Below are 15,851 nucleotides of genomic sequence, written 5' to 3'. Positions count from 1 at the left end.
CCAAAGAATTTGATTCTTTTGAACGGCCATGTTGGAGAAGACTCTTGAGAGTCCCTTGGACTGCAAGGAGATCCAACCAGTCTGTCCTAAAGGAAATCAGTCCTGAATATTCATTGGAAGGACTGGTGCTGAAGCTGAAACTCCCATACTTTGGCCACCTGATGTGAAAACTGACTTATTTGAAAAGACCCTGGTGTTGGGAAAGATTGAAGGGAATGAAGAAGGGGATGACAGAGGATGAGACGGTTGGATGGCATCACCAACTGGATGGACATGAGCTTGAGTAAGCTCTGGGAGTTGGTGAAGGACAGGGAAGCCTGGCATGCTGCAGTCCACGGTGTTGCAACGTCGTACACGACTGAGTGACCTGAACTGATGAGACTGGATGTCATGATCTTCGAATGCTGTTTTTTTTTTTTTTTTTGGGGGGGGGGGGAAATGCTGAGTTTTAAGCCAGCTTTTTTACTCTCCTCTTTCACTTTCATCAAGAGGTTCTTTAGTTCATCTTTGCTTTCTGCCATAAGGGTAGTGTCATCTGCATAAATGGGTTTATTGATATTTCTCCTGGAAATCTTGATTCCAGCTTATGCTTCATCCAGCCCAGCATTACTCATGATGTACTCTGCATATAAGTTAAATAAACAGGGTGACAATATACAGCCTTGACATACTTGTTTCCCTATTTGGAATTAGTCTGTTGTTCCATGTCCAGTTCTAACTATTGCTTCTTGACCTGCATACAGATTTCTCAGAAGGCACATCAGGTGGCCTGATATTCCCATCTGTTTAAGAATTTCCCATGGATTGTTGTGACCCACACAGTCAATGGCTTTGGGGTAATCAATAAATCAAAAGTAGATGTTTTTCTGGAATTCTCTTGATTTTTCTATGATCAGGCAGATGATGGCAATTTGATCTCTGGTTCCCCTGCCTTTTCTAAATTCAGCTTGAACATCTGGAAATTCTCAGTTCACATACTGTTGAGTTCTTAACTTGGAGAATTTTGAGCATTACTTCGCTAGCATGTGAGATGTGTACAACAGTGCCGTAGTTTGAACATTCTTTGGCATTGCCTTTCTTTGGGATTGGAATGAAAACTGACCTTTTCCAGTCCTGTGGCTGCTGTTGAGTTTTACAAATTTGCTGACATATTGAGTGCAGCACTTTCACAGCATCATCTTTTAGGACTTGAAATACTTCAGCTGGAATTCTATCACCTCTACTAGCTTTGTTCCGGGATATGCTTCCTAAGGCCCATTTGACTTCACATTCCAGGATGTCTGGCTCTAGGTGAGAGATCACACCTACATGGTTACCTGGGTCATTAAATAAATAGTTCTTCTGTGTATTCTTGCCACCTCTTCTTAATATCTTCTTCTTCTTTTAGGTTCTTACCATTTCTCTCCTTTACTGTGCCCATCTTCACATGCAATGTTCCTTTGGTATCTCTAATTTTCTTGAAGAGATCTCTGGTCTTTCCCATCCTATTGTTTTCCTCTGTTTCTTTGCATTGTTCACTTAGGAAGGCTTTCTTATCTCTCTTTGGTATTCTTTGAAACTCTGCATTCAGATGAGTATATCTTTCCTTTTCTCCTTTGCCTTTTGCATGTCTTATTTTCTCAGCTATTTGTAAGGCCTCCTCAGACAACCATTTCGCCTTTTTGTATTTCTTTTTCTTGGGGATGGTTTTGATCACCATCTCCTGCACAATGTTACAAACCCTTGTTCATAGTTCTTCAGGCACGCTATCAGATTCTGTTGTATAAAAGTTTACAAACCATGGCTCTAAGATATAAACCTAGGAAATGTATTACTGTCTCAAGGAATAGGCACATCATTAATTATGTGTTTTAAAAGTTGTTTTCAAAGTGGATGAAGCAATTTATAGACAGCAGACTTTATAACATCTGAGAGGGCAATTAGGTGGTAAAATATGCTCCAGTGTCTCAGTAGTTAAAAACAAAAAGGCAGTATTAACCTATGAGTAACATAAAGAACAAAATTTCAGAATCAAAAGGCCACAAATAGACCCCCAAGTGTCCAGAAGCTTAACCTAAGAATACGGGAGCATCTTTTCTCAGAAAAGATTAACTTTTCTCTGAAATCTGTTTTAACAGCTGGGAGACACATGGAATAAGAAAAAAATAAGGTCCTAGGTAGATTGCAAATCAATAAATACAGGATATAGAGAGACAGACACTCTGTGTGTGTGTGTGTGTGTCTGTGTGTGTGTCTGTGTGTGTGTGTAATTTTAAAAAAGGCTAGTAGAAGAGAAAATATGGAGAACTGACTTGCCTCAGAGTAGGAAGACCTTTCTCTTCCCACATAAAGTTCAGAAGCCATAAAATAAAATAAAATTAAAAAGCTTTCACAAGTGGCAAAAGCAAAAGTACTCAAATTACACACATGGGAAAAAATATATTAATAACATATCACAGACCATAGGCAATTCTCCCTATGGGAAAATGGGCAAATGACATGAAAAGAGGGCTGTCCCAAAATGAAATACAAATATCTCTCAGTAATATGAAAAGATACCCAAATAGGGTTGCATTAAGAGAAACTCATTCAAACAACAGTGAAACAAAATTTGCAACTACGTGATAGGCTAAAACAAAGTATTCTGTGCCGGCAAGGCTATAGGGAAATAGAAACTCTCATAAATATTGAAAAATTTTAACCTCTAGAGATGCTATTTGGCAGCATTTATCATAATTAAAATCTATATAGCAAGCTCCAGGAGTTGGTAATAGGGAAGCCTGGCGTGCTGCAGTCCATGGTGTCTCAAAGAGTCAGACATGACTGAGTGACTGAACTGAACTGATATACCCTGGCAAGATAATTCTATTCCTAGGACTTTATCCTAGACAAAGGATATGTGTATAACTTCACACATGTGAAAGTGCATATGTATATGATTACTCATTATGGCATTATTTATAATAGTAAAAATATAGAAAAAACCCTAAATTTCCATTTGTAGAGGGCTGTTTACAAAAATCATGGTATATCCTCACATGGCATACTTTTCAATTGCTAAAAAGTGAAAAAGAATTGAGGAAGTACTTTATAAATGGGTTAATATGACAAGAACTATAAGGTGCAAAAGAGCATATAATATATGCTACAAGAGTGGGATAGAAACTTCACTCCAGGTACATTTTTATATTTTTATGATGTTCTAACTATGTGAATATGTTATCAACTCAAAATTGTATGTGTCTGAGTATGTTGGAATAGATTTGCTCAGATTCTGTATTAGAGAAGTCAACTATATTACTCTCATTCCATTAACATAGTTTATTTAATTGGTGATGTCTAATGAAGGTGTGGATTACGTTGATAGAATACGACTATGTTCCACTCCCTAAACTTCATTTGAGAATTTATTTCATTTTCTACATGACATTCTTGGTGATTTTTCTGCTATAGTGTTATGTGAAGCATATTCCAAATTACTCTTTGTCTACCAGGAATTTTTTTTTATAAAACTCTTCTGCCATCAGTGAAATAACTTACCTCATAGAATACTTTCACATGTTGATTTAATTTATTATTAAATATTATTTGTAGCTAAACTAGGGCTTTGACTTGGATCCACCATTTTCCTCTTCCATGTTTAATTTGTTGTTGCCGTTGATTAGTCACTAAGTTGTGTGTGACTCTTCATGACCTCATGGACTGTACTCCACCAGTCACCTCTGTCCATGGACTCTTCCAGGCAAGAATACTGGAGTGGACTGCCATTTGCTACTCCAGGGGTCTTTCCCAGCCAGGAATCAAATCCACATCTCCTGCATTGCCGGCAGATTCTTTACAGCTGAGCCACCACAGAAGACTTCCACGTTCAATAAATTCCCTTTCCTTGTTTCCAAATCATCTCTTTCCTGTACCTCCCCTCTCATGCTTGGTCCATCTCCTTTCCATTGTTTCTTTCTTTTTTTCCCTGATGTGGACCATTTTTAAAGTCTTTCCCTGAATTTGTTCCAATATTGCTTCTGTTTTAGGTTTCAGTTTTTAGCCGCAAGGTATGCGGGCTCTCAGCTCCCTGACCAGGGATCCGACCCCCAGCCCCTGCCCTGGAAGGCGAAGTTTTAACCACTGGATCACCAGGGGAGTCTCTCCATTTTTTCTTACTACATCTTCACTTAATATGCACTGAGAGATTTAGCCTAACTTCTTTTCTAAAATTTCTAACATTGATCTCTGATTATATTGTGAACCAAAGTAAAACGGTTAAACATCTACTTTTAAAAACTTGCCATTTTTTCCAGGATTCTCAATGACTAGCCACAATTGTGTCTATATACTTCCACCTGCAATGCAGGAGACCCAGGTTCGATTCCTGAGTGGGGAAGATCCTCTGGAGAAGGGATAGGCTACCCACTCCAGTATTCTTGGGCTTCCCTGGTGGCTTAGCTGGTAAAGAATCTACCTGCATTGTGGGAGACCTGGATTCAATCCCTGGGTTGGGAAGATCCCCTGGAGAAGGGAATGGCTACCCACTCCAGTATTCTGACCTGGAGAATTCCATGGACCGTATAGTCAATGGAGTTGCAAAGAGTTGGACACGACTGAGCGACTTGCACTTTAAAGTGAGAGCATAGACAGTTTTTATCAAACAACTGATTTTTGATCCTCCCACTCCTGGTAAGGCTTCCACTTCTCACAAGGACCATATGCAAGTACATCAAAAAGCTGTGTGCTGCTCCCAAGATTCTACCTCTACATCTATTAAAATGAGCTATTGGTCCAAGCCCTCTGGCCCTGTCACATGAGAGCATTCTGTGACATGGGGCACCTCCTTCAGGTTTTTGTTCAAATATCAATTTCTCAGGGATGCATGCCCTGGTCATCCTTTTTTAAAAACTGGTACCTTTTAAAACTCCCAATCCATGGACCACTGGTTTCCCTTTAATATATAAGGTGTGTTTGTGTGTTTTCATTCTGGTGTATCCTGTTGAAAAACAGATTTTTATTAAAAATATTTTCACCTAAAGGTACAGATATACATATTTACTGTGGAAGATCCATGGCAGCAGTGTTTTTCTTTTCTTTTTTTTTGTCCACCACTATATCTCCCAGTATCTAGAACAAAGTCTTGTTCATGGAGGCACTCAGTGAATTATCTGTTGAATGAAAAAGTATAGTATTCTTGGAAGTCAAGAAGCCTTAAGACTTCAAATTGGAAACCAAATCAGATTACATTTTTAGCTGTAATTAAAAGATTGAGCTAAAATCTATACAATGAAAAGTATGAATTTTATCATTTCTCTGATAGCAATCTATTTTTTACAGCAAGTATTAATGAGAAAGTCAGTTCCAAACTTGGACCAACCTGGGGAAAGTACGAGTAAAGAGGTACCTTGGATGAAAAGTCAGAGTGAAGAACAACAAAAGAAATATAAATGAATGTCTAAGCATTCACTAAAGTGTTGTAAGTTTATGATGAACAACAAAAAAGTCAACTGTGCCATAAATGCTTGGGTTATAATTTCATTTTTCTAAATGTCCTCATCTAGACAAAAATGTGCTCATCAACTGTATGATGATGAAATGTGTCAGAGCAGTGAGCTATGTAACTAGAGCTCCTTTTTATTCTAGCTAGAGATATCTGGGAAGAGGGCCATGCCAATTACATCTGAAGACATCACTGCAGGATATTCTCCTCTGGAATCTTGAATCACTCATTTTATTAAGAGAGTTTCAAACATTTCTGTTCTGAGTTGTAACTAAAGTTAACAAAAGCTCCATTTTCTAGGGAGGATTTGCTCAATTCCCTCTGGCCAGATGGCTTCTATATCCTGGGTTTCCTTCCTGTGCTAATCTTTAGTGATCCACAGCTGCACACCGCCTTGAGTGCTTAACCTTCTCTCATTATGCTGTCATCTTGCTAAAAGGGATTCACCGCAGATCAAATCCTAAACAAATCTCTTTTACATAATTGCATCCAGAAATAAAATTGAAATAATATATACAAAAGCAGTAATTAAGCAAAAATTTTAGCAAATAGAAACATAGAAATGGATATGGCAACCTGTATTTTTTAAAGATTTACCCCATTTAAGAATTATCATTGCAGATAATGACTACTGCAGCTTTGCATGCACAGTGCCTGGCAAAGAATCTGCTATGTAATTTTTAATACCATGCTTCTTGAAAGAAAATAATTTTGATAGCTGGCCCAGTTTATATATATAATTAATGATTATATAATATAAACATATGGTATTAATATAATTAATGAATGCTTGTTGACCACTAGAATGAATAGTTATTTTATCAAGTTGGGGGTTTCAGGAGATGCAGGAGACGTGGGTTCCATCCCTGGGTTGGAGAGATTCCCTAGAGGTGGGCATGGCAAACCACTCCCTATTCTTACCTGGAGAATCCCAAGGACAGAGGAGCCTGGCAGTGTACAGTCTATGTGGTCACAAAGAGTCAGACACAACTGAGCAACTAAGCATGCACGCATGCAGTGTCTCCAAATAGTAGCTGCACATTTGAATCATGTGGAGTAAAGTTTTGAAAAATTCTGATTCTTGGCTTTACCCCCCAGCAACTTTTATTTGTGTGGGACGTTTTCCAAGCATCAGTATTAATGTAAAAAAATAAAAACAAAACAAAAAAAACCCTCTCTAGATGGTTCTATGTGTAGCCAAGACTGAGAATTTCTGCACTACATGAATCCAATGAAAGAGAGGAAGGGATTACAGACTGTTAGCTAAAAGGACCACAGCATGATGTCAAAAACTAAAAGCAAAAAAGTATTATCTGTATTTAATCAGGAATACATACTTTTTAGCCCCCAGCATTTGAGCATTTACTTGTGTTGCTTTTTCTAGAAACTAAGACCTTTTCCTATGATTTTTAGAAATCTATATCTAAAATTGTTCTCCTTTATTTTCAGAGGAAGAAAACTTCTAAAATTTTGTATTGTAAAAGACTGATTTAAAAGTAAAACCAAATTATGTTCTACTCATGATCTGAACATCTTGACCAAAAGAACTGAACGACAAAAATTTTGTTTGAATTTTTATGAACATAATCAGTGGGTATTTGTTGAACTGGAGATTATTCAGTGTGGATTGAAATGCTGAATTTTTCAATTAGAAATAAGGAACACCCAACATTTCCACAAATTAATTTTATTTGTAAAATTTGGAGTTACCCAGCCTTTGGTAAAGCAGGGTATTGGAGACAGGTGACAGAGGAAAATGCTAATTTATTGTATACTTTTGAGATACTCAAGATCATTTTTCAGAGTCTAAGCTATCACATACAGAGCTTGTATTCTATTGAGATGCATAGTAACATAGCTCATGAAACTTCCAGAAATACCCATCTTAGATAAAGTGTGCATTTGTAATATAATTCAATTTTAAGAAAGGAAGTAATTTAGGCAGATTTTCCCCTTCATGAACAGTTTGGACTGAACTATGTATGAAATTCATTTTTATATTAAAGGTTTATCTGATTAGGAGTATCTAACCTATTTTATTTTTCTATTTACTGTTGATTGAGCTATTTTACAGCTCTATAAAGGTAGTTAACTAACTTGTAGAAATCAAATAGCAAGACAAATTATTCCTGGTTAATAACAATGGAAATGCACTTCTCCTATCAAGAAGCATTATTTCTGTTCATAGACAAAATTACAAGCCCAAAATTTTAGCTTTTTATTTATTTTAACTTGTATGCCAGTATCTGTTGAATGTGTCTGCATTCTTCATGGAAGAACCACCACTGGATGGAGTAATATGGACACACATAACCTGTGAGGGCTTCCCAGGTGGAACTGGTGGTAAAGAACCCATCTCCCAAGGCAGGTAGACATAACAGATGGGGGGTTCGATTCCTGGGTTGGGAAGATCCCCTGGAGGAGGGCATGGCAACCCACTCCAGTACTCTTGCCTGGAGAATGCCATGGACAGGAACCTAGCGGGCTGCAGTCATAGGGTTGCAAAGTGACTTAGCATGCACACACACACCAGTGATGTATTAACCCTTTCTCCAGAAGAGGGGGTACAGTATTCTTGAGCCCACTGTGGATGACAGGATAACTGAGAAAAGATGACTTGATACCCATAGAATGAATCATTCTATCTATTTTATTACCAAAATCTTTCTCTGCAGAAGAGATACAAATACCTCCTTACAGATGAATGTAGAAATAGTGTTTGACCAAATATCTGTGCAAGGTTTAGCCTAATCAAGGTAACAAATAAAATTAACCATCACACCAGTCTTGCATGTAATTTCACAATCTTATTCCATCATTCTTTCATTGGGTCACCAAAATACTTTTGTCTTTTCTGCATATTTTTGAACCCAAGTTCAAGTTTTATCACTATTTCATTACCAAACCTTTGATGTGCTCACTTTGTGTAAGTCATATTTTGAACTTCAAAAAATTACACCATGAGAGTTTGGGGAAGTTTCCCTGAGATGTTCATGTGAAAACCATCTTGATAAACCAATTAGACTGAGTTGCCCAAGAAAATGCACCTTGTATTTCAAGCACAGCACACTCTTCTTGCCTCTTTGAGAGAATGTCAAGTGGCAATAGAAATTACTCTTGTTTCTGTTTTAATTTCTCATTCTATGGTTTTATTTTCTATTTCTGGATTAAGTTCGATTCTGTTTCTGGTTTGCACAAGACAGCAAAGAATGCAAATATGTGTGTATGGTCTGAACATTTAATGATCTCTAGTGGGCACAGACAAATTTGTTCTCTAATAGATTGTCTGAGTTATTGGTCTTTTTGTGAGTCTATTTATGAGTTCAAACCAATTAAGAAGACATGTTATGCTCATTGGAAAGGAGAATAGCAGTCTGGAACCTGGACTAGTGATTTGTGTGTTTTCACATTGAATTTGACCTGCAGCCAAAGTCATTGAATTGAAGCTGCAGAGTCTGTACATGTGTCTGTGTCTTTAATTGAAAAAAGCCTTTAATTCTCATTGTGAGTATGAAATGTTTCCCAACTCCAGAGGGTACTGCATGAATAAATTAGATACAAGTCTCTAAAAATAAGTGAGGTATGTTCTGATACAGAAACTAAAAGTCACAGACATAATTTGAGTATATCTAGAAAATAAAGACATAAAATTTCTAATATTTTAATGGACTATCTCTTTAAGAGGAAAATGAAAAATCTTTCTCACCAAAACTGCTATCTCAGAGGCATTTTTTTGTTAGAAATTAAGTTGGTGTGAACAAGTGAATCTTGAACAAATCAGACCTGCTTGATAATTTTGGATTAAGAAATCCCCAGCAATACATAACTTCCCTGAATATCAGCATACAGTAAAACTTTTAAAAGTAAAAAGGTATCTTCATAATATTTGGATTTGCTTTCTCAGAGACTAGTTAATCTGAGCTTCTTCATTATCTTATAGTGGTTCATTAATAAGAAAAACTAATAGCATTCCCACAAAATCTTTTTAAAGCATCAGTCCCCAACCTCTTCAACACCATGGACTGGTTTCCTGAGAGTTTTTCCACAGAACAAGGAGGGAGTGGAGGATGGTTTCAAGATGATTCAAGTGCATTACATTTATTTTACAGTTTATTTCTAGTTATTATTACATCAGTTCCACATCAGATCATCAGGCATGAGATTCTGGAAGTTGGGGACCCCTGCGTTATCTACTCAGAGGTCTGTTTGAATAATCTACAGCTTTGGGTCATTTCTGAGTTAGAACACTGAAACATTGATGACCATACAGTTAATTATGTGTGGATAAATTGTTATTAATATAATTGTTATTAATATAAACATTAGAAAGTGTACACTCTAGAGGAAGGGCCTGGAAATTTACAAGGCCTCCACTGAAGAATATTTTCTCACCTTCATTGAAAGACAGTTCTCCATGGATCTGTATGAAATGCAAAGGACAAGCTTTGGCTGCCCTGTTCTGGGTTATTTGTCCAAGGATATTTGTATAGCAAGCAGGATTGGAAGACAGAGTTTCTATCCAGAGCAGGGGGCAGGTTTGTTTACCAGTATTGGTAAATTTCTTTTTTATTTCCTTGCAGCCTATTAGAAAAGATTTGTGTTCCCTAAACTCCATGTTTCTCAACTATGATGCAAACCCACTGCAAGCCCAGCATCCATCTGGGCTCCTTTATCTCAGTCCTTCCACAAAGCAGTTGGCAAAGACAGCTGATGGGAACATGATGATCATGCTTGCTTTGTTATAATTCAAGTAATGAACAGTCTCTGCTCTTTGACTCAGGAGTGTTGTCTGTTCTGCCCGAGTTCTTGAAACCGTGGCAGGCTATCTTATTTAGCTAGCAAGTGGATTAACATATCATATCTCATAGGGTAACAGCACAAATACTGAAAACTATCAGGGAAACAACAAAAACACTCTCTATACTGATATTGCAGATATAAAGAAAACAAACTGTGTTAGCAAATGAGCATTTCAGATTTGTATGCACGTACATGTATCCTGAAAGTGTGTGCAAAGTCTGGACAGAACTGGATGCATTTTCATATGTTATAGTTAGGTAAGGAGAGAACAGTGAAAACTTCCCATATATTCTTAGGAGATGAAACAATGTACATGTGATTACCTCCTATATATGCTGAGTGAGACCCCCTCCTAATTCTGGGAGAAAAGTGTTTTCAGTTCCAAAGGTCAGAAGCCCTAAGACTTGCATGGTCAAACGAATCTATGGCTGATTCATATCAATGTATGACAAAACCCACTGAAAAAATAAATAAATAAATAAAGAAAAAAAAAAAAAAGATTGGGCCTTTTATCAAGCCAATAATGTTTTGAGGAGACATCTTCAAGACGTGAGGTGGGGAGGCAGGTACCTCTCTCATCTTTATTAAAAAAAAAAAAAAGAAACCTTGGAGTATTACTCAGCCATAAAAAGAAATAATGCCATTTGCAGCAGTATGGTTGGACCTAGGGATTATCACACTAAGTGAAGTAAGTCAGAGAGAGACAAATATATTCTATTGCTTATTTGTGGAATCTAGAAAAAAAGGAAACAAATGAATTTATTTTCCAAACAGAAGGAGACTCAGACACAGAAAACAAACCTATGATTGCCAAAGGGAGGTTGGAGGAGGGATAAAGCAGGAGGCTGGGATTAAACATACATACTATATATATAGAATAGATAACCAAAAGGACATACGCACAGGGAACTATACTCAATATTATGTAATAATCAATAAGGGAAAAGAATATGAAAAAGAATACATATATGCATTCTCCACACATATATAAACAGAATTGATGTGCTATACACACACATATTGTAACTAACATGATATTGTAAGTCTATATACTTCAATAAAAATTTTTAAAAAAAGAAAGCTTGACCATCTCACCCTTACTCACCCCTCAGAAGAACCACTGGTCAAATCCTCATGCCAAGGTAATGCATTTATCTCAATAGAGAATATCACTCTGCTCCACTCTGATACTTCTGATTACAGTAATAAACTAACCACAGCCTTTCATGCCACATCAATAGGCATTTCTGCCTCATTTCCTGCTTATCTGAAGGCTCTGCTACAGGTTGGAAATTTGGTTTTCAAATAAAAACTGTCAATACCTCCTAGAAAGAAGCATAACAGGTGTTTTAACTACTTATACTTGAAGAAATAGATTCATTAGTAGCAACTTTGGCATTTAAGGGGATATCTCTTGGATAACTGTAAAGATTGCATCAGAGGACTGACTCAAGAGATTTTATTCCAGAAGCAGACAACCTCTTGAAAGCAAACAGGTGTTAGACCAAGAGGAAAAATAATTACATAGTACTGATTTAACTAATGAGGGAGTCTGAGTGGTTATGTGTGTTTCACTTAGAATATTGTTGATATTTCTGATGGACATATGAAACGTTCTTTCTCTAACCCTCAATAACTTAAGACTGGTTTTGCAGAATTAAAAAAGGCATTCTTTAAATGCTTTTTTTTCTGTAAGAAATCTTTAAGGCTGATTCTCACACTTATTTTTTTATACTAAACCTTTCATTTCAATGGTAACATAATTATCTTCACAGGTTAATAGGAATCTGTCTCTTTCAAAAATTGAGATATCAATACACAAGTCAATTGTGCAGACAAAATCATATTTAGGGGTATGGGGATTCCTATTTGAGCATTCAATTTAGTCAGAGCAATAAGCTCACCATCTTCATGGCAAATAGATGGGGAAACAATGGAAACAGTGGCAGACTTTATTTTCTTGGGCTCCAAAATCATTGCGGACAGTGACTGCAGCCATGAAATAAAAATACACCTGTTCCTTGGAAGAAAAGCCACGACCAACCTAGACAGCATATTAAAAAGCAGAGACATCACTTTGCCAACAAAGGGCCACCTAGTCAAAGCTATGGTTTTTCCAGTAGTCATGTATGGATGTGAGAGTTGGACCATAAAGAAGGCTGAGCACCAAAGAATTGATGCTTTTGAACTGTGGTGTTAGAGAAGACTCTTGAGAGTCCCTTGGACTGTAAGGAGATCAAGCCAGTCAATCTTAAAGGAAATCAACCCTGAATATTCATTGAAAGAAGAGATCCTGAAGGTGAAGTTCCAATACTTTGGCCACCTGAAGTGAAGAGCCAACTCATTAGAAAAGATCCTGATGCTGGGAAAGATTAAAGGCAGGAGGAAAAGGGGACGACTGAGGATGAGATGATTGGATGACTTTACCTACTCAATGGACATGAGTTTGAGGAAACTCCAAGAGATGTTGAAGGACGGGGAAGTCTGGCGTGCTGCAGTCCATGGGTTCGCAAAGATTCGGACATGACTGAGCAACACAATAAGCTCACCAAAGAAAAATGGTGTAATTCAAGTCTGGAATCTATGTCCACAAAGTGCTCCAGGAAACTGGTCTTACACCTTCTGTGGTAACAAGAACACAGCCTCATGGACAACATAATAGATCAATTAATTCTTTGCTGGTCAGATCCCTTTAACAGATTTCCTAAACCTTGAAAAAGTAGAATCCACACACAGATAAATACTGCAAGTATAACTCTAAGGAGATAAAATTCTCCTTTTTCTTTTCCTACCCTCAGAATGGAAGAGTAAATAAGAGTTATTTAAAATTCAACCCAACCCAAAATTGAGTGTGTAATCAGAATAATCTCTGGAGCTTATTTTAGGGTAACAGGTAGAGACTGTCATAATGAAGCATTGTCTAATAGGCTCTCCCAAGGGTTATCTTATTTTGGACCTTTGTTTGGATTTTTTCCTTAACTAAATCGGTTGGAGTATTTTACTACTTTCTAAGGTCACATAAGACATTCTTTGGTTTTGTATATGATTTCATGGTACTCTCTTACAATTCTTTTATTTGTCACTATAAATACTTCTGTTTCTTCTAAAGTTTTTTTGAAATAGTTTCGCCTTTCTTCTTTGTTCATTAACATGTTAAATAAATCTTTGGTGTGTGCTCATTTTCAAAATTCATGTGTTTAACCTTTAAAAGCTGTATTTTGACAAAAATTAAGGATTGAAATAGTAATACATAGAGATATTTTCATTTATACATTGTGTGTTTATATATATATACACATTTGATATATATGTTCTTTAATAAATAACATATATATCTGCTTATGTGAATTCTTATAGAGTAGTCTGATTTGTTGGCTTTTTAACCTATTCACAAGCTATAAATAAAGCAAACTATTTTATCTCTAGAACCTTAATTCGGTAATTCACCTTTCTTTATACTTTACAGCTGTAAACTGCAATGTATTTTGCAATGTTGGGACTCACAGATTCCCCAGGTATATAATTCACTCAATCTATGCAGTCCACTAAAAAAAATGACAATCTCCCCTGAAGCACTTTCAAAGACTGCTATATTTTTGATGCAATAAAGAACATTAAAATAACTAGTAGTTGTCTATTCTATGAAATTAATTGCGTACAAGACCTAGATATTACTATTATAATCTTTATTACCAATAGCCATTTTTATTTTTCAAAGTGTAATTTATAAAGATCACTTTGGATACTTATTTCTTAACTTTTCATTTAAATTTTAAAAGTTGGTCCGTTATTTGATTACATTCTAATTTCACACACTTAAACTTACTTAGTAAGAATATTATTTTTGTAACAATAGCTATGGTGATAAATTACTTTGAAGAAATTTTTTGCTATTTTAAAATTATATTTTGAGTTTATATGACCTCTGAAAGATGTACCAGTAAAGATAGCAAGTCCTCTTAAAGAAAACAAAACAGCACTATATAATTTTAACTGAGAATGGGAGGTTAGAGGTGATTCAAATTTCAAGAACTTTAAATTCCACATCTAAATTTAATGTTTGGATATTAAAAATTCACTGACCTGGGGAAGTCTGTCAAGATGCACGGAAATTTCCCTCTCAGTTTAGGAGGGCTGTCCTATGAATCAGGCTGGCTCCTAGAGAGGACGATTTAAATTAAAAATAAATAATTGGCTCTTGACAAAATCTTATTTCTAAAAAAAGGAAAAGTCAAAGTCAAGGAAAAGTTTGAGTGTGTGTGCACACATGTTTTATAAGGAATGCTGATGAGCAAAAAATGAATTTATCATACATATTTTGATGAATTTTTCCAACTCAGACTTTGTTTAAAAAGAAAATATATTTTAAAATAGTCTTTCATGGCATTTAAAAGTAGAGCTCTCTGAAGCAATACTGAGAAAGAAGACCAAAGCTGGATATCTCACACTCCCTGACTTCAGACTATACTACAAAGCTAGAGTATCAAAATCAAAACATAATGGTGCTGGCACAAAAACAGACATGAAGATCAGTGGAACAGATTAGAGAGCCTAGACACTAACCCATACACTTATGGTCAACTCATCTATGACAGAAGCAAGCAAGAATATACAATGAAGAAAAGACAGTCTCCTCAGTTAGTGGTGCTAAGAAACCTAGACAGCTATAGGCAAAAGAATGAAATTATACCATTTTCTCAAACCACATACAAAAATAAACTCAACATGGATTAAAGATCTAAATGCAAGACCAGAACTCCTAGTAGAAAGCATAGGCAGAACACTCTGATATAAATTACAGCAGTATTTCATTGATCTATCCCCAAAGTCCAAGGAAACAAGCAAATATAAACAAATGGTACTTAATTAAAAGATTTTGCACAACAAAGGAAACCATCCACAAAATGAAGACAGCCAACTGAATGGAGGAAATATTTGCAAATGATATAACCAATGAGGGTTTATGATTCAAAATATATTAACAGCTCCTACAACTCAATATAAAAAGGCAAAAAAATAGGCAGAAAATCTGAACATTTTTCCAAGGAAGACATATAGATGGCCAACAGGCACATGAAAAGCGCAACAACAATAATCAGAAAGATGCTGATCAAAACCACAATGAGCTATCACCTCATACCTGTTAGAATATCTATCATCTAAAAGACCACAAATAACAAAGGTCAGGGTATGGAGAAAAGGGTCTCCTTTTTCCCTGTTGGTGGGAATATAAATTAGTGCAACCATAAAGGAAAAGAGTATGATGTTTCCTCAAAAAGCTAAAAATAGAACTACCTATGCTCTTTCAATTCTACTGCTGGGTGTAGAGCCTAAGAAAACAAAAACCACTAATTTGAAAAGATGCAGACACCCCAATGTTCATAACAACATTAGCTATAATAGCCAAGATATGGAAGCAACCTAGGGTCTATCAACAGATGAACAGATGAAAAAGATGTGGTATACATTATACATGCACAGAATTGAGTATTGAATTGAATTGAACTGAATTGAATTGAATAGCATATGCTATTCAGCCATAAAAAAGAATGAAATTTTGCCATTTGTAACAACATGGATGGATCTAGAT

The 15,851-nt window shown here is 36.1% G+C and overlaps 1 non-coding gene across 1 annotated transcript; it reads left to right on the top strand.

Annotated features, from left to right (window-relative positions):
• Positions 1-14,304: 14,304 nt before the first annotated feature.
• LOC133044103 (small Cajal body-specific RNA 11) lies at positions 14,305-14,433 on the top strand. Its single transcript, XR_009689852.1, has one exon. It is a non-coding gene; the product is annotated as a small Cajal body-specific RNA 11 (non-coding RNA).
• The last annotated feature ends 1,418 nt before the right edge of the window (positions 14,434-15,851 follow it).

Source organism: Dama dama, chromosome 22 (genome assembly GCF_033118175.1).
Source record: "Dama dama isolate Ldn47 chromosome 22, ASM3311817v1, whole genome shotgun sequence".
NCBI lineage: Eukaryota > Metazoa > Chordata > Mammalia > Artiodactyla > Cervidae > Dama > Dama dama.
The sequence above is the reverse complement of the archived record's forward strand: the minus strand, read 5'-3'. Positions and strand labels throughout refer to the sequence as shown.